This window comes from Ahaetulla prasina, chromosome 2, assembly GCF_028640845.1.
Source record: "Ahaetulla prasina isolate Xishuangbanna chromosome 2, ASM2864084v1, whole genome shotgun sequence".
NCBI classification, from domain to species: Eukaryota; Metazoa; Chordata; class Lepidosauria; order Squamata; family Colubridae; genus Ahaetulla; species Ahaetulla prasina.
Window position 1 is genome coordinate 155,733,513 of NC_080540.1, and position 12,390 is coordinate 155,745,902.

At 44.4% G+C, this 12,390-nt stretch overlaps 1 protein-coding gene across 1 annotated transcript in view; it reads left to right on the plus strand.

Moving 5' to 3' along the window:
- Positions 1–463: 463 nt before the first annotated feature.
- The window catches only part of NR4A1 (nuclear receptor subfamily 4 group A member 1), a 44,431-nt gene continuing 32,504 nt past the window's right edge, over positions 464–12,390 (plus strand). Inside the window, exon 1 of the mRNA XM_058168811.1 lies at positions 464–634. The gene's annotated coding sequence lies outside the window, so the exon portion shown is untranslated. The remainder of the gene's footprint in view (positions 635–12,390) is intronic.

Genomic DNA, 12,390 nt, shown 5'->3' on the forward strand with positions numbered 1-12,390 from the left:
GGACCGCAACCTGACCCGTTTGATCGAACCAGGCGACGGGAACGTCACGCTCACGACAGCGCCATCCTCCCACGGCGGCCTCGTCAACCCGGGCAGCCCACCTCTTTGGCCTCGGGGCCAGCTCGGAAATGGGAAAACCTTTTTTTTTTTTTTTTTTTCCCCTTTCCACTCGCCGAGCATTCTTGCCGCGGAGCCGGGGGTGGGGAAAAAAATAGCTTAGGGCCCCGGAGGAGGGGAGCCGCTGCGCGCATCAGGGCGTGTATTTTGGGTTCAGAGGCGTCTATTTTTAGCCCCCCCATTGATGGCTGGGATTCCGACGACGTCAATCGGGTCTGGGCTTTGACGTCACGGAGACTCCTTCCTGGCCGGGGCCGAAAGGGCGGAGTTTGCAAGGAAATAAAGCCGCGGGCGGATGGGGAGAGCAGCCGGGGTGAGAGCGCCTTGGGGCGGCGGTGGGGGTGGTTGTCGTCGTCGCGGAAGTGGACGAGCCGGACAACCGACCGGCTGGCTGGCCCGGCTCACAATGCCCGGGGAGGTCAGAGCCCCGGAGGCCGTTTCCGGGCCGCTTTCCCCGGCGAGGAAGCCGAAAACCGGCGCTGCGGGGACTGCGATGGAAAAGAAGGACGTGCAGCAGGTGAGACGCGCGCCCGGTCGATGCCCGTCACTCGGGATCCTTCCTTCCCTCCCTCCCTCCCTCCCGGCGCGGTCACCCACGCAGCCCTTTTAAACCCACCAGCCGGCGATCTGTCAGAAACGCAAGTCCTGTCCCCCCGTCCCCCCCACGCCTTGGGCTCCAAGTCCGGATTTCCTCCGTCCTTTTAAAGCCTTCGGGGCGGCGCCAAAACTTAGCGGGTAAAAAGTTGGTACCCTGGAGGGAAATTGCAAAGGAGCCAAGCAAGGAAGCCGCCTCGTCTTGTCCTCTTTTTTACAACTCCGAGAAGATCCTGGGGCGGGTTGGCGTAGTAGATAACCGGATACCCTGGAGGCTGAGGAATTCTTGCTTAGGACGGGCTGGGCGGCTTTTAGAGGTGCGCAAAAGTGCTTTTTCAAAAGGCGATTGGACCCAGTGGCTGTTATTGTTGTTGTTGTTGTTGTTGTGGATTCCCCTTCAACTGGACTTTCTTGCTTTTTCTTTGAAGACCTTTCGCTTCTCATCCAAGAACTATTTTCATGGGTGAGAGGAGAAGTGAAAGGTCTTCAAAGGAAGAGGTTAATGGATGCTAACAATGGAAGCTGAATTGTGGGAGATGGTGGGATAAGCTTCTGAGAAGATAATGGAAGGATTGTATTAGCGCTGTCTGTGGGGGGATTTAGCTTTACCCTCAGGGTGTGTAATTCGTTGTGGGTTGTTCTTGGCACTAAAAGTTGTAGAGTGGAGATTGCTGTTACTTGCAAAGTTGTATCTTGACCCCATGGACAACGTTCCTCCAGGCCTTCCTGTCCTCTACCATCCTCTGGAGTCCATTTAGGTAAAGGTAAAGGTTCCCCTCGCACATATGTGCTAGTTGTTGCTGACTCTAGGGGGTGGTGCTTATCTCCGTTCTCCGTTTCAAAGCCGAAGAGCCAGCGCTGTCCGAAGACGTCTCCATGGTCATGTGGCCGGCATGACTCAAAGCCAAAGGCGCACAGAACGCTGTTACCTTCCCACCAAAGGTGCTCCCTATTTTTTCTACTTGCATTTTTACGTGCTTTCGAAACTGCTAGGTTGGCAGAAGCTGGGACAAGTAACGGCAGCACTAGGGATTCGAACCGCCAAGCTTCCGACCTTTCGATCGACAAGCTCAACGTCCTAGCCCCTGAGCCACCTTTGGAGTCCATTTAAGCTCATGCCTACTGCTTCAGTGACTCCATCCAGCCACCTCGTTCTCTGTCGTCCCCTTCTTCTTTTGCCCTCAATCCTTCCCAGCATTAGGCTCTTCTCCAGTGAGTCCTTCCTTCTCATTAGGTGGCCAAAGTATTTCAGTTTCACCTTCAGGATCTGGCCTTCTAAAGAGCAGTCAGGGTTGATCTCCTCTAGGACTGACTTGTTTGTTCACCTTGCAGTCCAAGGGACTCGCAGGAGTCTTCTCCAGCACCAGAGTTCAAAGGCCTCAATTCTTAGACTGGAGATAGGTGGTGTCTTATCCCTCCCCCTCTGTTGAGTAGGGCTGCTCAACATAAATGCTCTCTTTTACACCTCTTTCTAGCTTTGCTTGTCAAAAGGTCGCAAAAGGGGGATCACGTGACTGTGGGACACAGCAACAGTCATAGGTACGAACCAGTTGCCAAACATCTGAATTTCGATCATGTGACTATGGGGATGCTTCAAAGGTCATAACTGTGAAAAAATCATGTCACATTTTTCAGTGCCATTGTAACTTTGAATGGTCATTTAATGAACTGTTGTAAATCGAGGGCTACCTGAATGGTTGAGAATCTCCACAGACATTTTATAGGCGCTTTTGTTATTTGTGAGGAATTGTGAGAAGACAACTGCCAGATTTTCCGCATTTTAATCCTTAGATGGGCACTTGGCTGGATCTTTACAGATCAGTTTTGTTCTTTGGGGTTATTAGGGCTTAGAACAGCCTTCACCAATGCAATGCCTATCTACCAGATTGTGACATTAGGATGGCATTGCATCTTCAGGATAAGATAATGTATCCTGGCTGAATACTTGCATTGAATTATGCTGATGGCAACCTATGGGTTGGGATCTAATTTCTAAAAAAAAAAAAAATGCTCTGCTACAAACTTTAGTGTCCATTTATTATTTATTTATTTATTTATTATTTTATTTTATTAAATTTTTATACCGCCCTTCTCCCGAAGGACTCAGGGCGGTGTACAGCCAGAATAAAAACAAAATATATACAATTTAAAACAACATTTAAAAAGAGCAAATTTTAAAGGCTGATTATTAAAATTTAGATTTAAAAATTTAAAAATATTAAGAATACCCAATTAAAATTCAACACTAATTATGCCAGTCCCGCTTTAATAAATAAATATGTTTTGAGCTCACGACGGAAGGTCCGAAGATCAGGCACTTGACGCAGGCCAGGGGGAAGTTCGTTCCAGAGCGTCACTGCCCCCACAGAGAAGGCCCTACTCCTGGGGGCCGCCAGCCGACACTGTTTGGCGGACGGCACCCTGAGGAGACCCTCTCTGTGAGAGCGTACGAGTCGGTGGGAGGCAAAGGGTAACAGCAGGTGGTCTCGTAAGTTTCCTTTTCCTTTGAAGCCTGAAGAGCCCAGACCTCATCCACCCTTGGAAGAAGATTGCTCAAAAATTATTCTGCTGAGAAGGGAGGTTTCATTTCTCCCTTTCCTACAAATAAATTAAATATGGTTGGGCCGTCTGTTAGTCACCCAGCACCCCTTGGGTAGAGTTTAGAGCAAGGCTGTCAAACTCCTGAACCACGGGCCAGATGCGTCACAAGCTGGCCATGCCCACACCAGAGGTGGGATTCACTTACCTTGTTATATCCTCCTCGCCTCCGTCCGAAGGATGGCTTGATTAGCTGGCTCTTATCAGCTCTGGCAGCAAAAGAACCAGCGTCTGCCAAGAGCCCACGTTAGCTGCCAAGACGCTGGTGAGTCACAACCTTCAGCTCTAGTCAATCCGTAGATTTGCCTGATACAAAGAGACACACCAGCTCTTGCTGCCTTTTATATCCTGTGGGCTGTGGCTCCATGACTCAGCACTTCCTAGGCCTGCCCCTCCCCTACTTCTGGCTCCTGGAGCTGATCCAGGGAGGCCGGTGCTTCCGAGGTAAGTCCTGACGGCCCTTCCCCCTCACTGTCTAAGTCACTTTCTGGCAGCGGACCCGGCTCCAAGGCACTTTCGGGCATGGAGCCAGGTTCGGGGGCGGGAGCCACAACATACCTTCCCTACTGGTTCACAAATGTGAGCGCCTTCTGCACACGCGCAGTAGTTGTGCATTATGTCCGGGCGGGTAGGCGGAGCCTCCCGCAGTCACCACTACTGGTTCGCTCGATCCGGAGAGAACCAGCTGAATCCTACCACTGGCCCACACCCAGTTTAGCAGAGGAGGGAAAAGTCCCGATACATCACATGACGACGCTGTGATGATGTGAGTTTGACACCCCTGGTTTAGACAAAGAGTAAGAGCCTGTTGGGGGCTACTTGTATGAATGGAATTAACTACCATACACAATAAATAGATTTATTTAGTCCTTGGGCTGAAACTAAGTGTCCCTAAATCAAATTCTTTGTTTATACATCATGAACTTACTGCAGAAGCCCACTTTGTGTTAGACCATCAAGAATCAGGTTGTGATACATTCTAAATACTTCAGAGAGGGATGTGCTTGGTGAGGACAGTAAAACACTTCCTTAAAACAACTCTCCTCTTTGCCCTCTGTTTGGAAGCCAAGCTAGTTTTGTTCCATGGCATTCACTCCTGAATTAAGCCAATTAATTGGCAGTTAAATTAAGACTATTTACTTGGAAGGAAGTCCTGCTGTATTCAGTTGAACAGAGTCCACTTGTGTGGGCTTAGGCTTGTAGTCTTTAAATGTCACTGATGTGTGTGTGTGGGTGTACAGTATGTGTACGTGTGGTGCTGGAGAGGAGAGTGTGTAGTTGATTGGCAAGCTAGACATCTTTCTTGAGTGCAACCTGCTTCTCTTACTGGAATTGCAGTTCCAGTTGCCACGTGGCTCCAGTTGATGATCTTGGCTGTGCTTCAGAGGGCCAGAATTCCTTTTTATGTAATAGTTCTGAGCACTCCACTTTTTTTACCAAGCCATCCCTCTAGAGAAGGGGTCTCCAACCTTGGTCCCTTTAAGACTTGTGAACTTCAACTCCCAGAGTCCCTCAGCCAGCAAAGCTGGCTGAGGAACTCTGGGAGTTGAAGTCCACAAGTCTTAAAGGGACCAAGGTTGGAGACCCCTGCTCTAGTGAACAGTCTGCTTGAGATGTCAATCAGGCTGGGTGTGTTAATTGCTCCTGCAGTCATCCTAGGTGAGCTTAATCTGAGCTTCCTCTTTTGGTGTGATTACTATATGCTTTTCTTTCATGGTTAAAACATGGAATCCATACGATAAAATGTAAGATTAGATAAATCAATGATATACATATGTTGAAATGGCACAAAAGACAACCCACCGACACACTGTATTTGGATGGATGTTGTTTTTATGTTTGTATTAAAAATTTAAAAAAATATCAAAAAAAACCCCATGGAATCCATAATCCTTGTGGTTAAGAAATCAAGCTTGAAGCTATGTGGGCACTGTCCAGTGAACTAGTTAAGGTTGAAATTAGAACTGAGCAGTAAGCTTTTAGTGTCTTTTAACATGACTATTTCCCTAGAAATGCTTTTTGACAATATTAGTTAATGTATTAATAAGCATTATAGCTGTTTTGAGTGCATTGGGTAAAGGTACAAATAATCAAAATTATGTCACTCTCCTTTATTAACCTTGCTGGAAATAGTTACGCGAGAATTATGCACTCAGAATATGGACTTCAGAATGCTAAGAAATTATGGGTTGTAGATGGATCCTTAAACTAAATTCACAGGTTTATCTTGTCATTTTTTTCCTCTGGTTCAAGAGTGTCCAATTCTCAGAGATGGCCTGGACAAGCCCCTACAGTTTTCCTAGCAAGGTTTTTTGGAAGTGATTTAACATTGCCTCCTTCCTAGGGTTGAGAGAAAGTGACCGGCTCAAATCATGCAGCTGGCTCTAGTCATTGTTTGTTTTAATTGCTTGTTGATTGTCATAGGTCTGACTCATACATAGAGCTAAGCTATAAACTATTATTTACAGATTTGGGGTTTAAAGCATGTGGGTTTGTCTACATTATAACTTAGCACAAAGGATAAAGAAAAACATAGATTACAGCTGTTGCTTCTACCCTTGCCATTTGAGATTAAATGTTTGGATATGTCCACCATAAAATATCTTTTTTTAAAGATCTACAATAACTATTTCACTGAAGGCAAGGATGGAAGGGTAGGGGTGTGTGCTTTTCTTGAAGGTCTCTTCAAACCATGAATATTTATTTTCAACAGCAGAAATGCACCCGTATGCACCCATCCTACTTTGCTCTACTTAACAACAAAAATCATTTCATTAAGAGGAACCTGCTTGTTAAATGGTATATAGAGATTTGGATGTCATAACTGATAGGGTCCCCTCAGTGCCAATTCCCATAAGCTGATTTCTAATCCTTATAGGATTGTATTTACACTCCAGGCTATAAAAACAGACTAACATAAGTGATAGTCTAGTGACGCTTCTCTAATCCAAAACCACATGTAAGTCACTTACTTTGATGGAGCTCTCCCTTGGCAAAAGGAACCTCTTTTTATTAGGGAATTAAAATAGTGAAAACATGGCCAGCATTTCTTTTGGTGCGTTGAAATGTATTTTTTACCTTATTTTATTTTCAAATTGGCCATACTGGGGCTCGGGGATTCTCTACTCAATGTTGACTGGAAATATGTGGTTTTAGAGGCTGACGAGGGAAGTTCCTTAATTTCAGATGGATTCCCTACCTGGCCTATATACAGCCCCTGGCATCTGCTTTCAAGAGCTGCTGACGCGGAGTGCTTGCTTGTCCAGCTGCTGACGTTCAGTAGTGGGTGGGGGCACCCTTAGCACTTTGACGCCCCTGTGGGCTTGGCTTCCTCTGAAACACAAACATGCGTGCGCGTAGCATGTTGGCTGCCAAACCTCCACTAGCAGTTCCCAGCTCAGCCTCTGTAGATTGGAACCAGCTGCAGGCATTAGTCTTCTACCGTGGCTGGTGGGCAGCCAGATGGCTGGTGCCCAAGGTGTTCACTGCACCTGCACCTGATAAAAGGGAGACAGAGTAGGGGGCAAAAGACAGGTTTTACCTTGCTCAAGGGAGCAAGAGGAACATGTTTCATCTATGAACCCTTCTATTTTGGGGAAAGAGGACATACTAGGCATTCTTTCCAGAAGGGAAAACCCTTGGAAATAACTGCAGCTACAACATTCTGGCCAAACTCAAATATTTTTCTTAGACATTGGGCTTAAGTTTTTATTTGAAATGGCATGTCACATTTTAAGGAAAGAATAACATGATTTTATTTGGCTTTTGGTGGGGGTTTGGCTTGATTCTAAGTCAGTTGTGCTTCCAGATGGAGAGCTTTTGTTACTACCAATCAAAGGGCATGGCACAGCTGTTCCTTCTCCTTTTCCTGGATATGACAAAAAGGCCCAAGGCAGGATTATGGGAAAAATATAGGAGGGGCATACTAAAATGTGAACTTCTGCCTGTGGGATGCCACAATAAAGACCTCATTTGCGGGGGGGGGGGAACATTTAACCATGACAGTTTAGAAAAGAGTTGAAACCTCTACAACCAATGGAAAATATAGTCTAGACCAGGGATCTCCAACCTTGGCAATTTTAAGACTTGCTGGCTGAGGAATTCTGGGAGTTGAACCTCCACAAGTCTTAAAATTGCCAAGGTTGGAGACCCCTGGTTTAGAAAACTGTAGGAGACAAGTTTACATTTAAACAAGCTGCACAGTATTATTGGGACTAATGAATTCATTTAAGGCTACATTCATTCCAAGTAGAAGAACCAGTTTTAACTCAGGGTTGAAACAAGGAATATTCCACAAATCAATACACGATTTTGATGCCCTCCAGAGGTGTTGGACTCCTAATGAAAATGACGGGAACTGCAGTCCAACGCTTGTGAAAGGCACCATGTAAAAAGGAACAATGGAATTGTTCAAACAGAAGGACTTGACATTTCAATGAACCGATTCGGCAACAACAAAAGACAGTTATGTTAAACGTGTTCTCAAAACAGAAATGCCTTTCTTGCAGAGCTGGTTTCTATCTCTTACCCCTCTTGCTTTTCTTGGAAGGATTCTCCCAACTCAGTTCTCCCGACTGATTTGCCAGTACACCTTGTCCTATGGCTGATAGCTTGGGCCAAGAAAGATGCTCTACTATTGTGTTGGTTTTCTGCCAATAAAAATTGTCGTGGCAGGAGTTCAGGATGCACGGGCTTCAGATGAACATTGTCCAGAGTGTTGAACTATTGAAGCAATCAGGAGTCATCTGGGGTCAAGATAGGGAAAGACCCCTCTGTTTCTCTCGTGATAGAATTAGAAAGAAACGTCTTTCCGCTTTTTCTGGGTAAGACCTAAAAGTTTTATGGGGCTTCTTTTCTGTAAAGTGAAGGAGCATTACATGCTGGGATTTGGTCAGAATCGACAGGCAACCTACCAGGGGTGAAATCCAGTAGGTTCTGACAGGTTCTGGAGAACCGGCAGTGGAAATTTTGAGTAGTTCGGAGAACTAGCAAATACCACCTCTGGCTGGCCCCATAGTGGGGTGGGAATGGGAATTTTGTAGTATCCTTCTGCTGCAGTGGGGTGGGAATGGAGATTTTGCAGTATCCTTCCCCTGCCACACCCACCAAGCTACATCATGCCCACCAAGCCACGCCCACAGAACCAGTAGTAAAAAAAATTTGGATTTCACCACTGCATCCTACCGTAATATTTCCTCACAAGCATATGAGAAAATGCCTGCCTTCTGGAGAAATATGGTCAGAATTTGAGTCAGCGTTAACTGGAAAGTTTAAGACTTCCTTCACTGTAGAACATTAGGCACTGCCCAGAAGCTGTTCCTATGGAGAGGTGGGAAGTAAAGAACTTGTATGGGTCCCAACAATAATGTTAGGATGAAATTGATATAGCCCTTCTTGGAGATAGAAAAAAACATCCTAAAATATAAGAGCCAACTATTTTATGCAGCTCCCTAAGCACTTATTCATTTTATTAAATAAGTATTGTCTCTTCTTCCAAACAACTTGAGAAATAATAGCATGACCATCCGGTATGAAAGTGAAAGCTTTAGATTTAACTGAGCAACTTTTATCAATTCAAGGTTCATCAAGCTTTGTGTGATATTTGAGGGCGGCTTTCCAAAGGGACTATATTCCATGTGTTTAAAGAATGAAATCAGTTTCTTCAGGCATAAGGCCAGTGGTGGGATTCAGCCAGTTCGCACCACTTCGGGAGAACCGGTTGTTAACTTCTGAGCAGTTTGGCAAACTGGTTGTTGGAAGAAATCATTAGGACAGAGAACCGGTTGTTAAATTGCTTGAATCCCACCACTGCATAAGGTCCAAACTTGTCCCTTAAACCCTCCTAGATGTAGAAAGACAGGATTCAAATGAAGGCAAGCACTTGGATCTCCTTGTTCAAGGTTCTAATGTAACACCATGGCTTATTTGGTATTCGTTTGGCACAAACCCAGCCAATTCATATTATTAGCAAACTCTTAAAGCAAACCATAATTAAGTTGTGGTCTATGACGCCACTCTCCCTTCTCCCACAGTAAAAAGGTGACTGGGAGTCATTTTTATTTTGTACTGGACTAGAATAAGAAAAATCCAGGTTCAAATTCCTGCTAAGGTACGAAATTTGCCCAGTGAGGCTAATTGTTGGCTATCTTCCATCTTAACCTATTTCACAAACTTGTTGCAAAACTAAACTTTTGACAAATATATATATATATATATATATATATATATAAATATATACAAATATATATACAATATATATACAATATATATATATATATATATATACAATATATATACAATATATATATATATATATACAATATATATATATACAAATATATATATATATATATATATATATATATATATATATATATATATATATATATATATATATATATATATATATATATATATATATATATATATATATATATATATATATATATATATATTCCCTGAAGAGGAGCATCCTATACCCAGCATTTTTGTCCTGAAAAAAATGAATCCTAGATCCCCATAGAATCTTTTGGTCTGCAAAAATAAATTGCTTTGTTACTTTTAAGCAGCTATTCACTTTGCTGCATTTCAACCAAGTGAGCCACTGCATTTCCTGAAAAGGACTTTCTTCTCTGGAAATATTTGTTACTGTCTAGAATATCAGTCTCCATAATCCCAGCTAGGAACTCCAAGCACCTTGGCACATTCCACTCCAGAATGAAAGTGAGAAGGGCTTTGTCTTCTAGCTAATCTGGTCTGCACCTGGACTGTTGGCAGGAGTGGGGCGGGGGGGTGGGGGGTCGACTGTCTGAAACTTCAAATTCAACGTACATCAGGCAGTGTCTAAGTTGAGCCAGACACAATCAGCAATAGGGCTAGCAGGCAGAACAGCTGTCTTTGAAGTAGACTGTCAAGATCACCCTTCTTTCTAGGGAAGAAACTGCTTTTGAGTGGTTAATGATTAGGAATTAAACTCTACTACCAACTTTCTCAGTCACTCAGAAGTAAACAAAGCCTGGGTGAACTGAGTGCATCTATCCAGTCACCTGTGAATGCCAGAACATGAAAAAAAAAGGAGCAGGCCATGTGAATAATGCAACCTGCAATCTTGACAATTGGAACCTCTCTTCTCCCACAGGTCCTCCAGTTGTAGTCAGGGCCAGGTTGAAAGTCATACTCCCCCATTGGATGTGTCTTCTGATAATAACTGTCCCTTATAGCAATCCTTGGGATCGTTTGTAATGGTGCTCCCATGGTCTCTCGGAAGGAGAGGGGTGGAATGAAATGATGCAGGCAGAGAGGACTGATCTTTAACCCTCTTACTACCCTACTAAAATTGCAGGTCTAGAACAAGGGTCAGCAACCCCTGGCTCTGGAGCCGCATGTGGCTCTTTCATCCCTCTGCTGAGGCTCCCTGTCACTCAAAATATGTGTCACAACTGCCAATGTGTGATACCCATTGGCACACAATTTATTGAGCTTTTCAACACCTGGTAGGCCAGCCATGGCTAAATCCAAGAAAAGAAAAATTTCAGAAGAAAACAGAATGTTTAATTCAACTACATATGCCAGTTCTGGGGCTGCTCAGAAAATAGTCAGGCACGGGAAGGGTTTTGTGGCTCCCGGTGTTTTCTTTTCTGTGGGAAACAGGTCCAAATGGCTCTTTGAGTGTTTAAGGTTGCCGACCCCTGGTCTAGAAGGAAAGAAAATAGTCCTTAATCAACAATGCATCCAAGAACCAAGTTGCCCAACATTTAAATTTACCCTCTTAATTAAGCACCGCGTTGATAATATTTTTCAAATGCCACTTCTGGATCCTTTCAGTTGGTCGAGAAGCCAATGTTTAGCTCTGCTGCTTAAGGGTCTCTTTCAGAAGTCCTTTTCAACAAAACCCAGCAAGTTGCATGGTAAAGCAGAGACTTTGAGATGGTTGCTGGTGTCTGTTCCAAAAGTACTTGGCAATTCAATGGTGTTTATTACCTTTGCCAGCCAGTTCCAAGATATGGCTGAGAACGCTCTGAAACTGGGAGTTGTCTTGCAAATGTACTGTAAGTACTCACACACCCTCTTTCCTTTGGATCCAAGTTGTGCCAGAATGCTTTGCAGATCTGGGTTCTTGTTGGAGGGGAGCACGATTTTGATATGATTGGCAGCCCAGCACGCTGCCAGGGATGTTAAAGCACAGTCTCTCGGGACTCGCCACCTGCTCCATCAGGGTTGCTGGCTGATAAAGCAATAGCTTTGTTGCTTTGAGTGGAACTGTCGTTGGCTTTCGTTTTAAAACACATTGTCAGATAGCTTTCAGAGCCTTCTGTTTTTCCACAGCACTGTTGCCATTGCTACAAAAAATTCTCCCTTTCTTTCCAGTATTCTTTTAAATGGTTGCAAAATCCACCGTGTATCACGGGTGGGTTCTACTTACCTTTACTACCGGTTCGCAATGGAAGTGCGTGTGTGCACGCTTCTCCGCATGCGCATATCGTCAATGATGACATCCGGGCAGGTGGGTGGAGCCTCCTGCCACTTTTACTACCGGTTTGCAAGAACCGGACCGAACCAGGAGCAACCCACCACTGCCATGTATGTAGTTTGTCCACCAAGCAATATATATAACTAGAACAGCACAAAATGTATCAGAAAGCAAGAAAAGCACCCCAAAGTCTGTACAAGCAGGAGAGGGAGAGGAGAGGGAGAGAGAGCGCTAAATAGGGAGGAAAAGAAATACTTAAAATAAACATCCATTGAGAATGGAGCAAATTTAGTGACCATATAATACTTTGTATTTGTGTGTTTGGGGAGGAAATCTCAGGTGGGAAATTAGAATTGAATTAACTTTCTGGGCTGCAGGTTACCTGCTGCAGATTCTGTTGGTTTGCCTTTGCTAAGCATAGTTCCTTAATTCATCTGTTTTTGTAGTGAGGACCACATTCCCACCAGAGAATTTGTTTGGAAGATAGAGAGGGCAGGCAAATTGAATGGGCCAGGGTAGAGCCAAAAGCAGATTGCAAGACCCAGGCTTTCATTCTAACAGTCTTTCTTTTCTCTTCTTCCTTTCTTTCTCTTATTAGGTGGGCTCACACG